The 16300-nt window shown below is 38.2% G+C and overlaps 1 pseudogene; it reads left to right on the forward strand.

Moving 5' to 3' along the window:
- LOC148910627 (uncharacterized) overlaps nucleotides 1-15007 on the forward strand; it is a 124898-nt pseudogene extending 109891 nt beyond the window's left edge.
- The last annotated feature ends 1293 nt before the right edge of the window (nucleotides 15008-16300 follow it).

The raw sequence follows: 16300 nt of genomic DNA on the forward strand, positions 1-16300 counted from the left end.
TAGTTGGTTTGATCAAATAACGCTTTATTATGGAGAAAAATGGAATTTTTCAAACACTCCCGAAAACGCCGTTCGCGACAGTAAATTTTGACTCAACTTTCGCGGCTGCTGGACACACAATAAGCAACACTGGGAATTAAAACAACCCATATTCTTGAAGAACAATCTATTGAGTACGATTTGCGTGACTTTGGGATCAATTGTACAATTTTAAGATAACAAAATAATTTTATTCGCTAGACGTGTGTTTAGAGTATCAAAAAGTAGGTCTAACAAACATATTTATTCTGCATGTGCTTAACCTCTCAGTCGCGTGAAACTTCGCTGGTTGATTATTCAGATGTTGGTCTTTCTAGTGATGTAAAGAAATCTTTGGACAAATGATTGTGTGTCACGCAGTATGTCTTCAAACTTTGGTCAAATTACTCATTTCTGACCTCTGGCCGCTTTCTATAACAGACAAGATACTAGTGTTTATAAGTAAAATATAAACTCAAAAACAAGCCTAAAACACTTTTATAGCCTTAGATAATGTAGCTGTTTAAGAATTCTTACCTGGCAAACTCTGAAACCTGGATTTTTATGAATGTTTTTAGACACAAAATCGATCTGGTTTCTTTCATTACCGACTCGAACTTGTCAACGGCCGAGTGCCACAGGGAGCCCAACCTTTCTTGTTGTGGTGCAAAACACAGGAAACCCAGATTGATTAAAAAATCGTTTTAATTTGTTTTAATGATGATGCAAACACACACAATAAAAAAATTCACAACTATTCCATTAAAACTTACTGAATTACATGATAATCTATAATATGAATGACGAATAAAGTGGGGGAAAACCTGCAGTAGAACCTTATAAATCAGTGGTAACAGTTCTAAATTGATTCTAAAGAAGTTGAACCGTATACACTACATGTAATTTTTCTGCTCGGCATGTCATCATAAATGATCACCGGCCTCTAAGGTTCATAATTAGTACCGAACAAATGTATGTGACAGAGGCACCCACGATTTTATTGGAGTAGATGCAGAACATGAAAATCTTTGGAAAGTTTTTACGCATCCTTCTTCGGAACAGGTGAACAGCGTGTCATCATCGGTATCGCTGTTTTCCTTGCTGGAATCTGTAGTGGTCTTTGGTTTATATGTCCTACTTTGTCTAGGTATGACATCGCAGAAATCTGGAACCTGGTCATCAGAATACTCCATCTTCCTAAGGGTGGGTAAGGCTAGAGCTGACGATGTCTTCGTTGTTTCAAATTTCGTGTTGGGTATCTTTTTTCCTTTTCCAACGCCGTATGCTCTCCAAACCACAATGTTACGCTTTTTGAAGATAACATCATTGTCAAGGCTTACGCCTTCCCATTTCTCTGTGGAATATGTCCCGGGAATCTATAAACCACACAGTGCTACACTTAGACCACGTACGCCACCATGTGATTCCATAGCGGTTTTCATCTGTACTGCGCTCGTGATGTCATTTCCAGAGTTTAGATAAGTGTGCATGTGATTCTTCAGTACAGCAGCTTTGCGATCGCAAGGACTTTTGCCTCCTTGAGGACCTGAAAAATCCATACGACGTTCACTTTGTGCTTCCTGGCGAGGTTTTGAACTCCAAGTATGGTTACGGAGCTGTGATAACAGGCAGCGTTATCTTGTCTAAAGCTGACGGATTTCAGGTCTGGCATTGCACGTTTCAACTGGAGAATGACGTCAACTATAACTGCTATCACAAACAAGCTATCCTGGTTGCTTTTGTGAACACGTGCACGAGGGTTAGGTTTTGACATTCCTCTTTTGACGAATCAGTCGTGGGTGCCTCTGTCACATACATTTGTTCGGTACTAATTATGAACCTTAGAGGCCGGTGATCATTTATGATGACATGCCGAGCAGAAAAATTGCATGTAGTGTATACGGTTCAACTTCTTTAAAATCAATTTAGAACTGTTACCACTGATTAGTAAGGTTCTACTGCAGGTTTTTCCCCACTTTATTAGTCATTCATATTATAGATTATCATGTAATTCAGTAAGTTTTACTGGAATAGTTGTGAAATTTTTTATTGTGTGTGTTTGCATCATCATTAAAACAAATTAAAACGATTTTTTAATCAATCTGGGTTTCCTGTGTTTTGCACCACAACAAGAAAGGTTGGGCTCCCTGTGGCACTCGGCCGTTGACAAGTTCGAGTCGGTAATGAAAGAAACCAGATCGATTTTGTGTCTAAAAACATTCATAAAAATCCAGGTTTCAGAGTTTGCCAGGTAAGAATTCTTAAACAGCTACATTATTTAAGGCTATAAAAGTGTTTTAAGCTTGTTTTTGAGTTTATATTTTACTTATAAACACTAGTATCTTGTCTGTTATAGAAAGCGGCCAGAGGTCAGAAATGAGTAATTTGACCAAAGTTTGAAGACATACTGCGTGACACACAATCATTTGTCCAAAGATTTCTTTACATCACTAGAAAGACCAACCTCTGAATAATCAACCAGCGAAGTTTCACGCGACTGAGAGGTTAAGCACATGCAGAATAAATATGTTTGTTAGACCTACTTTTTGATACTCTAAACACACGTCTAGCGAATAAAATTATTTTGTTATCTTAAAATTGTACAATTGATCCCAAAGTCACGCAAATCGTACTCAATAGATTGTTCTTCAAGAATATGGGTTGTTTTAATTCCCAGTGTTGCTTATTGTGTGTCCAGCAGCCGCGAAAGTTGAGTCAAAATTTACTGTCGCGAACGGCGTTTTCGGGAGTGTTTGAAAAATTCCATTTTTCTCCATAATAAAGCGTTATTTGATCAAACCAACTATACAGCGATTCTTAGGATACATTACCCTAACTAACTTGAAAGTATGAGCGAAATCGATTTTTCGAAGTTTGCCACGGATCTTGAATTTTGCTTGGTCGTTACAGACAGTCACTCTTAAAAAAAATGATTTTGGTGGAATTTTAAAACAAAAGGACATTAACGTCAGTGGTAGTGGGGTTGGTGCGTCCTTGTGTTAGTCTAGCGTTTACAGCTGAGACGGCTATGTCGGTAGGGATTGATGTAAAGAGGGAGACTAGTGACGTCAAAAAATAAAAGTTCTTCGTCAAAATCCAATGTCAAATTTCTCGCAACCTGCAGTCAGAGGAATTTTTTGAATTCAATTATTTATATCAAAATTCTTCATAATTGGTCATTCTTTTCGGTGCGAGTGATTAAAATTTTTGAGTATTGCTTTGGACAAATGATGACAAGAAGCACACCTTCCACCAGAATGCTCAATTTGTTTTTCAATAAAAACTACTCAAATGAAATTTCAAATGATGGAAGTAATACCTAAAGTTTTTGTTTCAAAATGAAGTGCAAAAAGATTTGTACTGAAAAATCAACAAAAAAATCAATTCGATTTTGTAACTCGATTTCCAATCAGTTTTAATCCAAATTTATTTTCTACTCTCCAAGACACACGATCTCTCAAACATACGCTCTCGTCGTCTCCGTCTCTCACTCGGGCCTAGGCCCCTCTCACAATTGCCTTGGTTAACTTAAACCACAGGTAGCCCAAGCTTGGTTTCTGTGGTGTCCTGTTATAAAGAAATGTATGGAGATTCATCAAAAATTTCAATAAAATCATCGAAACGTGAAATAAAGCCTCGAAATTTTACCCTATCATTGAGAAATAGCACTTCTTTGTGAATTTAGCACATTTTTTGAATTTAGCCCATTTTAAGATTTTTTCCCCCACCAGTAAGAATAAAGAGAAGGTTGGAAACTCGAGTCCCAAAAGCGAACCATCACGGGTCTTTGAAACCTCGTACGTCTTGGAATTTTCTTTCCAGCGCCAAATTTTAGTCATGACCCTTCTCTCACATCCCTATAGAACCGACAAAGTCGCATTAGAGATTAATCTTCGCGTCTTTAAGCCATGAAATTTGCCTGTATTCACATACTACCTCGCTTGTTCTGACCCGTGCTTGGAGCTCACTGTACACCAGTTCAACGGATTTCTTTCGGCAATCGATCCGAGGTCACGCTAGCCTCCTTCGCAGCCGTTCTTAGGGTCGTCACGCAACGTTTCCCTCCCCACAAACGTCTGCTTACTTGAGCCGAACATTCCTTTCCAATTGTTATCGATGCGACATCATGGGCCAATCAAAATTGGCCTATTGTCTTATCAAGAGCCAATCAAATCCTACGTTAGAAATTTTGCGACAACTTGAAAGGAATGCCGCGTGCTGTCAAAATTTGCTTTGGAATTATTTTGAAAGGCGACAACTAGCGACAAAGAAGATAAATCGAAGAAGTGTAAATATTGATGAGTTGCGATATTACTACGACCATGTTGTTTTTCGATTCTCTGATGTTCAGAACGTCAAAACATATTGGCAGGGCTTGATAAATAAGCGATTTACCATAACCAGTTGGTATAGATTTTTTTTAGTTGAATGTATGCTATTGGATGTATTTTACAAGAGAAAATGCGTGACATAACCGGGGTCAAGCTAGAAAATCGTCTCTCCTTAAAATAAAACAGAACCTGTCAAAAAAAAAAAAAAAAAAAAAAAAAAACCAAACCAGAAGTTGATTTGAAAACCCCGCGCTTTCCTGAACATTTTGGTATATAATTCATAGGAATTTGTTAAAATTTAGAATCGTATTTTTGCTGATTTTATAAGCTCATACTATCTTTTGGCTATACATTCGCATCTTATGGTTTCTCAGGATTCGTAGCCTCGAAAACACGCTAACTGCGGCCATTTAGGACGTTGTGTCATACAGTTTACTTGTGCTATATAACTTTACTTTTAAACACAACCTTTTGCTTTGGAAAGAGACCGAAAAGAGCAAATACTCCAAATGAATAGGCATTTTTTTCCAATGAACACTACAAATACGCTGAAACACTTCTTCCAAGGATGCCATATTTGTTCTGTGGCTTTCCGCGAAATATCGACCAATCAGCATGAACCTTCTCGTTTTTAGTAGGTTCGTGCTGATTGGTCAATTTTGGGAAAGGAATGTTCGGCTCAAGTAAGCAGACGTTTGTGGGGAGGGAAATGTTGCGTGACGACCCTAAGAACGGCTGCAAAGGAGGCTAAGGTCACGCCGGAAGTCTTCGTATCGTAAATGCGGGTTGGATTTGGATATAGTCTTTTTTCGAAATTATGGTGACTGTATTTTTTAACGGCCTAAGATACAAAAGTATTTAACTTATAATTTATAACTTTATAATCTTTCTTCGAAATTGTGGTGAGTGTATTTTTTAACGGCCTAAGATACAAAAGTATTTCTTCCGGCGTGACCTCGGGTCGGTTGCCGAAAGAAATCCGTTGAACTGGTGTACAGTGAGCTCCAAGCACGGGTCAGAACAAGCGAGGTAGTATGTGAATACAGGCAAATTTCATGGCTTAAAGACGCGAAGATTAATCTCTAATGCGACTTTGTCGGTTCTATAGGGATGTGAGAGAAGGGTCATGACTAAAATTTGGCGCTGGAAAGAAAATTCCAAGACGTACGAGGTTTCAAAGACCCGTGATGGTTCGCTTTTGGGACTCGAGTTTCCAACCTTCTCTTCTTTCTTACTGGTGAAGGAAAAAATCTTAAAATGGGCTAAATTTAAAAAATAACCACGCAGAGCGAAAGAAGTTCTATTTCTCAATGATAGGGTAAAATTTCGAGGCTTTATTTCACGTTTCAATGATTTTATTGAAATTTTTGATGAATCTCCATACATTTCTTTATAACAGGACACCACAGAAACCAAGCTTGGGCTAACTGTGCTTAAACCTGCGATAATGATAACAAATCACTTCTAATTTTCTAAAATGGAAAAGCCCAAAATATTTTGGAACCGGTTATAGTAATTGGGAAGCAAATTGACGAATTTTGTATTTTGTTTTTAAGAAACAAAAATACTGGGTAAGTCTGAGTACTCAGTATTTACTTTTTCTCTATATCTTGATCTTTTGCAGTTTGATTATTTTTCTCAATGATTTCAATTCCTTTTGGTAGTTTTGTTACCTCAATATTAATATTAACTCGACAGGAAGCATTTCCCATCGATAATTCCTGTGTTGGACATGTCAGCGCCAGTCTGGGTGAGTCTCTCTCAGCCTTTACGTCTTTTTGTTATATTTTTTAGAAGCACAGTTTCGTCTCTTAGCATCCTGACCTCAGAATTTGCTGGAGAATGAAGCCGAATCAATTTCATTACTTTAAGTTCTTGCTTAAGAAGTTTAACATCTTTACAAACAGTTTTTATTAGTGTTTCTGAATGTTGAGGTCATTACCTAAGACCTTCAGAATATTTCTTTAATAAGGGAGGTCTCGAAAGCAAAGGTGAAGTTGTTGAAAGACAAGACGCTCCTGGAGCGTGCGCTGGGTTGCCCAATGTGCTGGTATGCTGCAGCTTATTTAACACTTTATCTTTTTTATGTACCTCTTTTTTGGAGGAGGGGGTACTTTGAAACATTCTAGGTGTAATTTTCTTTCAGAACTTCCGAGCACCGAATTTATTCAAAAGTGTACACCTTTTTAATGTGGGTTTTTTTTTTTTCAAATAGTCTAAAAATGCACCGCTTTTGTATATCTTTTAACCAGTGAAGTAGAATGACACTCGATTAGTAAAACTATACAGATGCGGTTTTGCAACAGGAGAAAACAGCGTTGCGTTACTGACGTCACTAAGTTTTTTGCTTCAGAAACCAAGTACAGTGATTGATACAAGTAAATATTTGTAGATTAGGAATGAGCCTGATTTATACTATGATGTGTCCATACTTTTCGCACTAATGAAAACGATGAAACTTTCCAGTATTCTACTAACGAAACAGCAATATATGAATCAGCTGGTCGTCTGTGATTGGCTAATAAGCTTACATCTGTTTACATAATTATACTTAAGATTATTTGTAGCAAATTCTCATTGACATGGGATTAAATGTTTGAATACTCTTTTCATTTTAAGTCAACTAAAAGTCTCTATAAATAAGCTAAATTATTGCGATAACAACGATTAAAAATATCAATCCCAGAAGATAGAACTAAGGATTCTTGTTTTATCTTCAAAAAAGCCTAGGTCCAAGGGCAAAAAGGTAAAGGTAAAGGTAATTTGTTTTACTTCGATAACGCGGGGAGTGGTTGCTCAAATCTCCCAAGACAAGGGCTCATGTTTAATGTGCTAGAAGGTGCGCCCTCTACCCCCTCCTACTAGAGTACAAACACTAAAAGTGTGCAACACTTTGCACTATTTAGTACTAAACAGTGCTAATTAAACAATAGAAAACAATAGGATTTGCATAATTTAGCAGTATTTAGTGGTATTTATGTTACACACTCATAGTGTTTGTACTCTATCAGTGCTCCTTTTAACGGGTATTTAAAGCTAATTAAAGCTACACAGAACAGAGAGAAACGAACGAAACAGACGTGGAGTTCCTGAGGATCGAACTATAGACCTCTTGCTCTCAAGGCCGCGCACTAACTAACTGAGCTACGCCTACTCCTATAGGTTGTTTCCATGGCAACACTATCAAGCACCCCGTCCACACGTATCCGGAAATTTTTGTATCTGCAAATTATTTTTTGCGGATAATGAAAATGTTTGCATCCACACGCAGCGTATTCGAATCGTTTTCGCCGTCCACACGTATCCGTTTTCGTAAAATTTGCGAATACGGACACAAAAATTTGCGAACACGTGTAGACGCAACCCGCATACGTAAAAACAAAATTGCGGATACAAAAATTTGCGGATACGTGTGGAAGGGGCCTTACTCTATACTATAACCAACATAAGTTTCAGCCATTTTGGGCTAATTCTCGCGGAGATATTTTCAATACGGTGATTTGACTTTTCACTAGGTCACTTGTGTGACGTCATCATTTTGTAATTTCTATATTAAATATCTCAGCTACGAAAAGAGAGAGCAAAAAGAAAGTAGGGGCCATTCTTATTTATTTTAGAAGAGCTTTCAAATTAAGAAGCAATCCTGGAAGGCTTATAAGCACTTTAAATTAAAGATTTTTTACAAGAAAAGCTGTGATAAATTTTAAAGAGTAGGTCATTATCAAGCCAAAAGAAAAACCTAGAATGCCTGTGAATACATATAAAATCTCAAAACCTAGAAAACAAAAATAAGAACAATAATAAAATGGAAATCGCGTGAAGACGTTCGTTAAATAATTAGGAACCGTAAATCCGTTCCCGCCTAGCTTTTGTAACTTGTTTGTAATACTCGATAAATATACAATATCCCACTATGTTTACTATGTAATAAATGAATGCTCTTACGTTTTGTATGCAATCAATTGAAAAATCATTGCAGGTTGCCGCGGGTAAAAATCAACATATGAGTTGAGCGTTGTGTGCATAGAATGTTAAATGTAGTGGTAGTACGTGTGAGCGAAAAGTGTCCCCAATTAGTGTGAAAGCGCTAGAACGACCAGACACAAATAAAAGTGATTTATTTATTTTATTTTATTTTATTTCAAAAACAAAAACGTAAAACCTGTTACCGGAATGGTACATGGGAAGTGATTTATTTAGATGTATCAAGAAATACACCACATGGAATATGTCCATGAATTGTTGCACAGACAAAAGACATGGAGGCTTTGAAAAGGTTTCGTATACTGTGTTTCTAAAATGAATACATTATAGGGTAATTATACATGTGACATGTGAATAATTGTCCAAGGTGTTAAAAAAGGTCTCTATCATTGCAAGCTCACCGTTCGTCTCGCTTCGATGCAAAGGCATGGCTACCTTTCAAGATGGCTTAGGGAACTGTGAAGGGGAGTATTCCGAAATATGCTTCGCTTTTCACGTGCAAAGGTTTCAATGCAATGCTTCGTGCATAGTGTTCAATTTAATTTTGCACGTAGCCTGGTACTAAAACCTTTGTGTGTGACAAGCGAAGCATATCTCGGAAGTGGATTACTGAGTGTATTTTTGTATTTCTATAAAATATAACTATGGTATCACAGGGTGGAAGTGGGCCGGGAAGAAATAGGTAACTGCCTTTTTGTCATGTTCTGAGAGCAAATTAAGTTCGTTTGTTTTGTGAATGGAAAATAAATTGACGTTTTTTAAGAATACTAATATAATAGCCAAGGCATGGCAAGTAGTATACAGAATAGGGGTTTTGCGACGGGTGGATCAGGGTGGATCGTGGATCAACCCTTGCAATGACGTCAGCCCCATGAAATGACGTCATACCCTTCATAGTGACTTCACACCTCCTCTTCGGATAGGTCATATCTATTTTTAAAACAACCCCTATTATGACGTTATAGTTCTTGAAAAGCAATCAGAGCCGCTTCTGAGCACCCTCCTGGATAGGTCACATCTATTTTTAGTAGGTCGCTTGGTACGATCCGTATTTTTGCGATGGATTTACTAATTTTGCGGTGGATTCGAGGATATTTGCGGTGGATTTAATTATGTTCTAATACGTCACGCATTACGTGTATCATATGCGGTGGATTTAATTATTATTACTAATTACCATAAAATGACGGGTAGGTATAGTATATTGCAAAGTTGCCATGACGACCAATTGACGCCATGAGTTTATTGTTTGACAAGTTTGGACAAGTCTTTTGTTTACCAATCTAATTTATAGAGCGCAGAGATTTTGAATTTTTAACTCCAAAACTCAACCAACCAAGCAAGCAAGCAAGACCTAAAAACAATTTACTTTTGAGAAACGCAATGGCTACGTTATTCCAGTTAGGCTCTCGAGGATATCACACTACCGTCAATGAATTCAAAGGACTAATGAAAATTTGGTGACTATTGTATCCAACACAATGCACTTAATGACTCATAAACGATAAACAATAAGACCTACTAAATTCTTCCTAATTATGCAAAAATCAGCTGAAAATGATTAGTTCTGCCGTTTATCTTGTTCTATATCATATAAACAGCGTTCATTCTATTTCATACTGGACCGTAGTACAATGACTCTAAAATTTCATAGCATTCAAGCTTATTAATGCTGTCATATCTCTTTTCCTTCAATCATTTTTGTCACGTGATAAATAAGACACGGCATCAAAACAATTTTATGAATGCACAAATCTACAGGAAGCCCATATTCAATTTAGTTATTGAAAAACACAGGAAGTCCATGAGCAATTCTTATTTCCACAGGCAGCCCATCCGATTTAGCTATTGAAAAACACAGGAAGCCCATGGCCAATTCATATTTCCACAGGCAGCCCATCCGATTTAGTTATTGAAAACCCAGGAAGCCCATGACCAATTCTCTTTTCCACGGCCAAGACCATTTGAAATACCAAAATTAATAACTGATTTTATAATAATCTTATATCTGCTTATTTTTTCTATGATTGATCAAGCTATCGATAGCCTAGCTATCAGGCTATCGATAGCTTAGCTTCTTGGCTATCAGGCTATCAATAGCTTAGCTTCTTGGCTATCAATAGCTATTACCTCCTCCTCTACGCCTCCTCCTCTCCCCCTCTCCTCCTCCTATCCTCCTCTCCTCCTCTCCTCCTCCTCTCCTCCTTCTCTCCTGCTCCTCCTCCTCTCCCCCTCCTCCTTCTCCTCCTCTCCTCCTGCTCCTCCTTCTCTCTTCCTCCTCCTCTATATGAAATAATAAACTAGAATTATTAGCTATCAAAGTATCCGGCTATCGATAGTTTAGCCACCCGGCTACATGCTATAAAATTTCATTCACCCATAGTTCTAGTTTATCATTTCATATAGAGGAGGAGGAGGAAGAGAGAAGGAGGAGAAAGAGGAGGGGAGGACGAGGAGGAGGAGGAGAGGAGAAGGCGTAGAGGAGGAGTTAATAGCTATTGATAGCCAAGAAGCTAAGCTATTGATAGCCTGATACCAAGAAGCTAAGCTATTGATAGCCTTATAGCTAAGCTATCGATAGCCAAGAAGCTAAGCTATTGATAGCCTGATAGCTAGGCTATCGATAGCCTGATAGCTAGGCCATCGATAGCTTGATAGCTAAGCTATAGATAACCTGATAGCTAGGCTATCGATAGCCTGATATCTAGGCTATGGATAGGCTGATCAATCATAGAAAAAATAAGCAGATATAAGATTATTATAAAATCAGTTATTAATTTTGGTATTTCAAATGGTCTTGGCCGTGGAAAAGAGAATTGGTCATGGGCTTCCTGGGTTTTCAATAACTAAATCGGATGGGCTGCCTGTGGAAATATGAATTGGCCATGGGCTTCCTGTGTTTTTCAATAGCTAAATCGGATGGGCTGCCTGTGGGAATAAGAATTGCTCATGGACTTCCTGTGTTTTTTCAATAACTAAATTGAATATGGGCTTCCTGTAGATTTGTGCATTCATAAAATTGTTTTGATGCCGTGTCTTATTTATCACGTGACAAAAATGATTGAAGGAAAAGAGATATGACAGCATTAATAAGCTTGAATGCTAGGAAATTTTAGAGTCATTGTACTACGGTCCAGTATGAAATAGAATGAACGCTGTTTATATGTAATAGAACAAGATAAACGGCAGAACTAATCATTTTCAGCTGATTTTTGCATAATTAGGAAGAACTTAGGAGCGACTGTCTGTAAGGATCGACCAAAATCGAATTTTCATGGCACAATTAAAAAACTCGATTTCGCTTATATTTGGTTTTTAGATAGACCCTAGTGTAAAATAAATCGAGGTGTTGTTAGATTTGAAAAAAAAAAAAATTTTTTCCCACGAAATTTACGAAAATAGATTTCGCCCAAATGCAGGGGGAAAATGACCGACGAGGTCAAGGAATTTAGTACAAAAATAAGCGCATCCTACAGCTAAACTACTTAAGAGCGTATGTCTGTAAGCGTCGAGAATCTTAAATCAGTTTCAAAAAATCAAATTTCTTTTTATTGTACCAAAACGACCCTTTGGGTAAGTTGTTTTAGGAAATAATATCAGAATGTCCCAGCGCGCTTTTCTTTTTGAGAAAATCGAAAAAGTTTGAAAAATCGATTAAAATGGGTAATTTTCCTAATTAATATGCAAAAATCGATGGCCATCTTTAAAGAGCTCTCAATAGATCAAAAAGAATCCAAATTAATTCACATTTCCCAGGTAGTTAAATCAACTCTATATCTTTAAGAATGGTTCAAGAATTTGTAATAAATTGCTTTTTAAATACGAGAAATCGGCCTTCTAAAACATGTTGTGTTTTTATGATCGAGCGGCAGTCAAATTATAGGTGAAATTCAGCCTCCAATATCGCTGCTGGTACCTAATAAATCGAAAGAACACTTGCACAGCACACAAGTACACATATTCTAGTTTACTTGTGCCAAGTTTTAGCTCCGACTATTACAATGCCACCGCGTGAAGGAATTTCAACTTGTAGCGTTCAAACACGCTATACGGCTAATCAATTACACGGGTTGTTTATCAATATAACACTAAATCGACTCAATATTTCTTGTTTTATTATTATTTTTGTATTAAGACTGTTTGCCAAGAGTATAAATAGCATAACTAGAGAGTAAATACTCTTCAATCAAGTGGTCCTCTGTGTTAATCCACGATAATTGAGCGCAGCTTGAGCTTAAAACCATGTCACACAATCTAGGGTCAGGACAAATGCGCCCCGTCGTCGGTGGCTCTAGCTAGATGCAAAATCCAATGCAAAAGATTTATCTCCTACTCTGAGATACCAAATGCTCTATGAACTTAGCCGGTTTTTAAACTATTGAACCGGTTTTTGATGAATTATTACCATGACTGTCTTGAGACATGCATGTAAACATTTAACGTCCTAGCGAGCTGTCAACGGCACTCTAAATAAACACATGAATTCTACCAAATCCCCCGTGGGGGGGGGGGGGGGTACTTCGCCAGAATTTGGGTAGGGGGGTTCCGCTGGGATTCTGAAAGGGGTACCCTGTTTATGACAAAAGATATTATTTATTGCACTGAGTTCCTGTTCAATTATCATGTCATCTCTCGTATCGTTTTTTTACGGCCATAATAACCAGTTTCGGTCAATACGAAAGTAGAAACCCTGAATATGACAGGAAGCTCAGGGAGAACTTGGAACTTGAATGAAATTGCACACCCTGTTTATGACAAGAAGCTCGAAAAACCGTACCCTGATCATTATCATAACTTACCAGTTCAAACCACCAAACTTTGATTACTTGGTCTGAACAGATATTGCAAGTTTCTTTAACTCCAAATATCATTAGGCGTTTTCCCTGTTTTAACGGATGGCAAGACTGTGGAGTGACAATCGGAGCATGCTTTGGTCACTACAAGTTGATTAATTTTCCCAAAAAAGTTAATCATTATCTATTAGCGCTTAACACAACGCGCTAATATTAGCTTGGTCAGCCCGCTTTTGGGTTGTTTAGGTACGATGGCGCTCTGTGGATTTTCGGCTCTTATTGGATATAGTTCTTGCGGGACCAGTACAGATTATCCAGATCAAGTGCACTCTGTTGCTATATCTGACTGTCAAAAAGACATTTCCAGGCATCTGGAAATATTTGGCATTAGTGAAGATTCGTCCCTGGATAATGAAATGATGTTATTGTTGGCTCGTGCAGGTAATATAGTCTGCGTTTTATTCATTTTTCATCGTTGCCTGCCTTTTACCGGTAAGCGTGGTATCTCTTGGCACATTTCTGTTGTGTACCGGCGACTTGATGACAAGCTACAGTGGCAGGGATTCGTTCATGTGATTCAATCGTGCAGCCAAGATGGCCCAGCTGTTGTTTCTATAATGCAGGATGTGCTTCGAACCTTGAAGCAAGAACACCCTGAAATCAGTAAGGCATACCTCCGTCAAGACAACGCTGGGTGTTATCATTCGGCCACAACGATCCATTCATGCCCAGAAATATCACGATGAAGTAAAAATAACCCGTCTTGATTTCAGTGATCCTCAGGGAGGTAAAGGAGCGGCAGATAGGTTGGCAGCAACATGCAAATCACACATTCGCGTGTATATTAATGAAGGAAATGATGTTGTTACCGCCAAACAACTAGAGAGTGCCCTCCTTTCCAATGGGGAAGTCAAGGGTGTTCGAGTCGTTTCACTGCAATCCATTGCTAACTCTCAAGAGACCACACAAAAGATCCCAAACATAAGTAAGCTTAACAATTTTGAATTTAAAATTTAAATATTTTACTCCCTAAGACACTCGCAAGACCCAATCGGAGATGCTAACCGAACCCGCTGAGCAGAATGTTGAGCTGGAAGATATGAGTACAGACCATACCTCCCAAGCACTCTTCTCTTGCCCACATGATGGTTGCATTCGTGTTTTTCAGAAGGTCGGGAATTTAGAAAGGTACTTGACTTCCGAAAAATGTACTAGGGCCCTCGAGAAGCACTCCCTCATGGATCTCGCAAAGATGGGATACAAGTGCGAGCTAGAAGAGGGTGTTGGAGTAATACCAACTCTCCAAGCATCTCCAGTTCAAGGGGGGAAAACAAGCGTCACCCCTGTTAGTCAAGGCTGGGCCCTCAGAGCAACGAAAAAGGCATACGCTTTAACAAAAACCAGAAATCGTATCTTTCCGCAAAATTCCAAATTGGTCTGTCGACTGGGAGGAAAGCTAATGCTGAAGCTGTTGCTGTGGAGATGAGGCGTGCGCGTGGTCAAGATGGAGAGAGGCTCTTCAAAGTTCCAGAGTTTTTGAGTACTCAGCAAATCGCCTCCTATTTTTCACGCCTTGCGGCCAAGATCCGAAATCAAACACCATCAGAGCTTGACCTTCACGCTGTCGAGGAGGAAGAGCATTTTGCAGCTGCCACAGATAAAGCAATAGAATCCATCCATTTGCAGCATCCTATTGTCTTCGATCATCACAACGTTTGTGCCATGACTGAAGATAATAACTTAAAAAATCTAAAAGTTGGAATGTTGCAGCTCATATGTGAAAATCTTGGCCTTCAAGCCCCTAAACCTCCGACTCTTCGCAAAGCCCCTTATTTGGAACTACTGAAAGACGTGTTTAATAATTGTACCTGTCAACAATGAGTTTCATCGTAGCTTACAGTCAAACACATCCATGTATTCTTGTAAGGCTCTTAAGCCGCTTGGAGCCAAGTTTGTAGATGTTCCAGATCCAGCACTCTAATTGTCGTTGTTCAATATAAAAAGAAGAGAAAAGAAGAGAAGAGAAGAGAAAAAGAAAGAGAGAAATAAAGAGATAAAGAAAGAAAAAACAACCGGAAAGACTGGAAAGAAAGAAAGAAAGAAAAAATAATGAACGAATGAATAAATGACGTCAATTTCCACTTTTGTAGAAAATAATTCAAAAATATTATACTTCGTTGCTGAGCGCGTGCTGCGTTTCAGCTAAATCATCTACGAAAATTTGTTTTCTCAGGCGGTTTCATACACTTTGCTCGTCAACATTTAATATGTAAATTAAGTAACAGGCTTAGATTTCATTTAAAACACTCCTAAAGCTAAAGAATACGAAAAGAGCCATATTCATCATGTAGTGTCCTCCAGCTCTCGAGTGGTATTTCAAGTTATGGGATAAAAGAGAGTTGTTTTAAATAAAAAAGAGTCCTTGAATAATTGCTCAATCACAAAAAGGCTAGTATTGCAATTCTAATTGGAATAGTAAAAAATCATTAACGAAGTTTCAACATTTTAAGTGAAATAATGGATGGGCTTGACTAAAGTTTTCAAATAGATAATGATTAACTTTTTTGGGAAAATTAATCAACTTGTAGTGACCAAAGCATGCTCCGATTGTCACTCCACAGTCTTGCCATCCGTTAAAACAGGGAAAACGCCTAATGATATTTGGAGTTAAAGAAACTTGCAATATCTGTTCAGACCAAGTAATCAAAGTTTGGTGGTTTGAACTGGTAAGTTATGATAATGATCAGGGTACGGTTTTTCGAGCTTCTTGTCATAAACAGGGTGTGCAATTTCATTCAAGTTCCAAGTTCTCCCTGAGCTTCCTGTCATATTCAGGGTTTCTACTTTCGTATTGACCGAAACTGGTTATTATGGCCGTAAAAAAACGATACGAGAGATGACATGATAATTGAACAGGAACTCAGTGCAATAAATAATATCTTTTGTCATAAACAGGGTACCCCTTTCAGAATCCCAGCGGAACCCCCCTACCCAAATTCTGGCGAAGTACCCCCCCCCCCCACGGGGGATTTGGTAGAATTCATGTGTTTATTTAGAGTGCCGTTGACAGCTCGCTAGGACGTTAAATGTTTACATGCATGTCTCAAGATAGTCATGGTAATAATTCATCAAAAACCGGTTCAATAGTTTAAAAACCGGCTAAGTTCATAGAGC

Source organism: Actinia tenebrosa, unplaced genomic scaffold, assembly GCF_029948245.1.
Source record: "Actinia tenebrosa isolate PJP-AT-01 unplaced genomic scaffold, QUT_ActTen_1.0 PGA_scaffold16__25_contigs__length_10494907, whole genome shotgun sequence".
In the NCBI taxonomy this organism is placed as follows: domain Eukaryota; kingdom Metazoa; phylum Cnidaria; class Anthozoa; order Actiniaria; family Actiniidae; genus Actinia; species Actinia tenebrosa.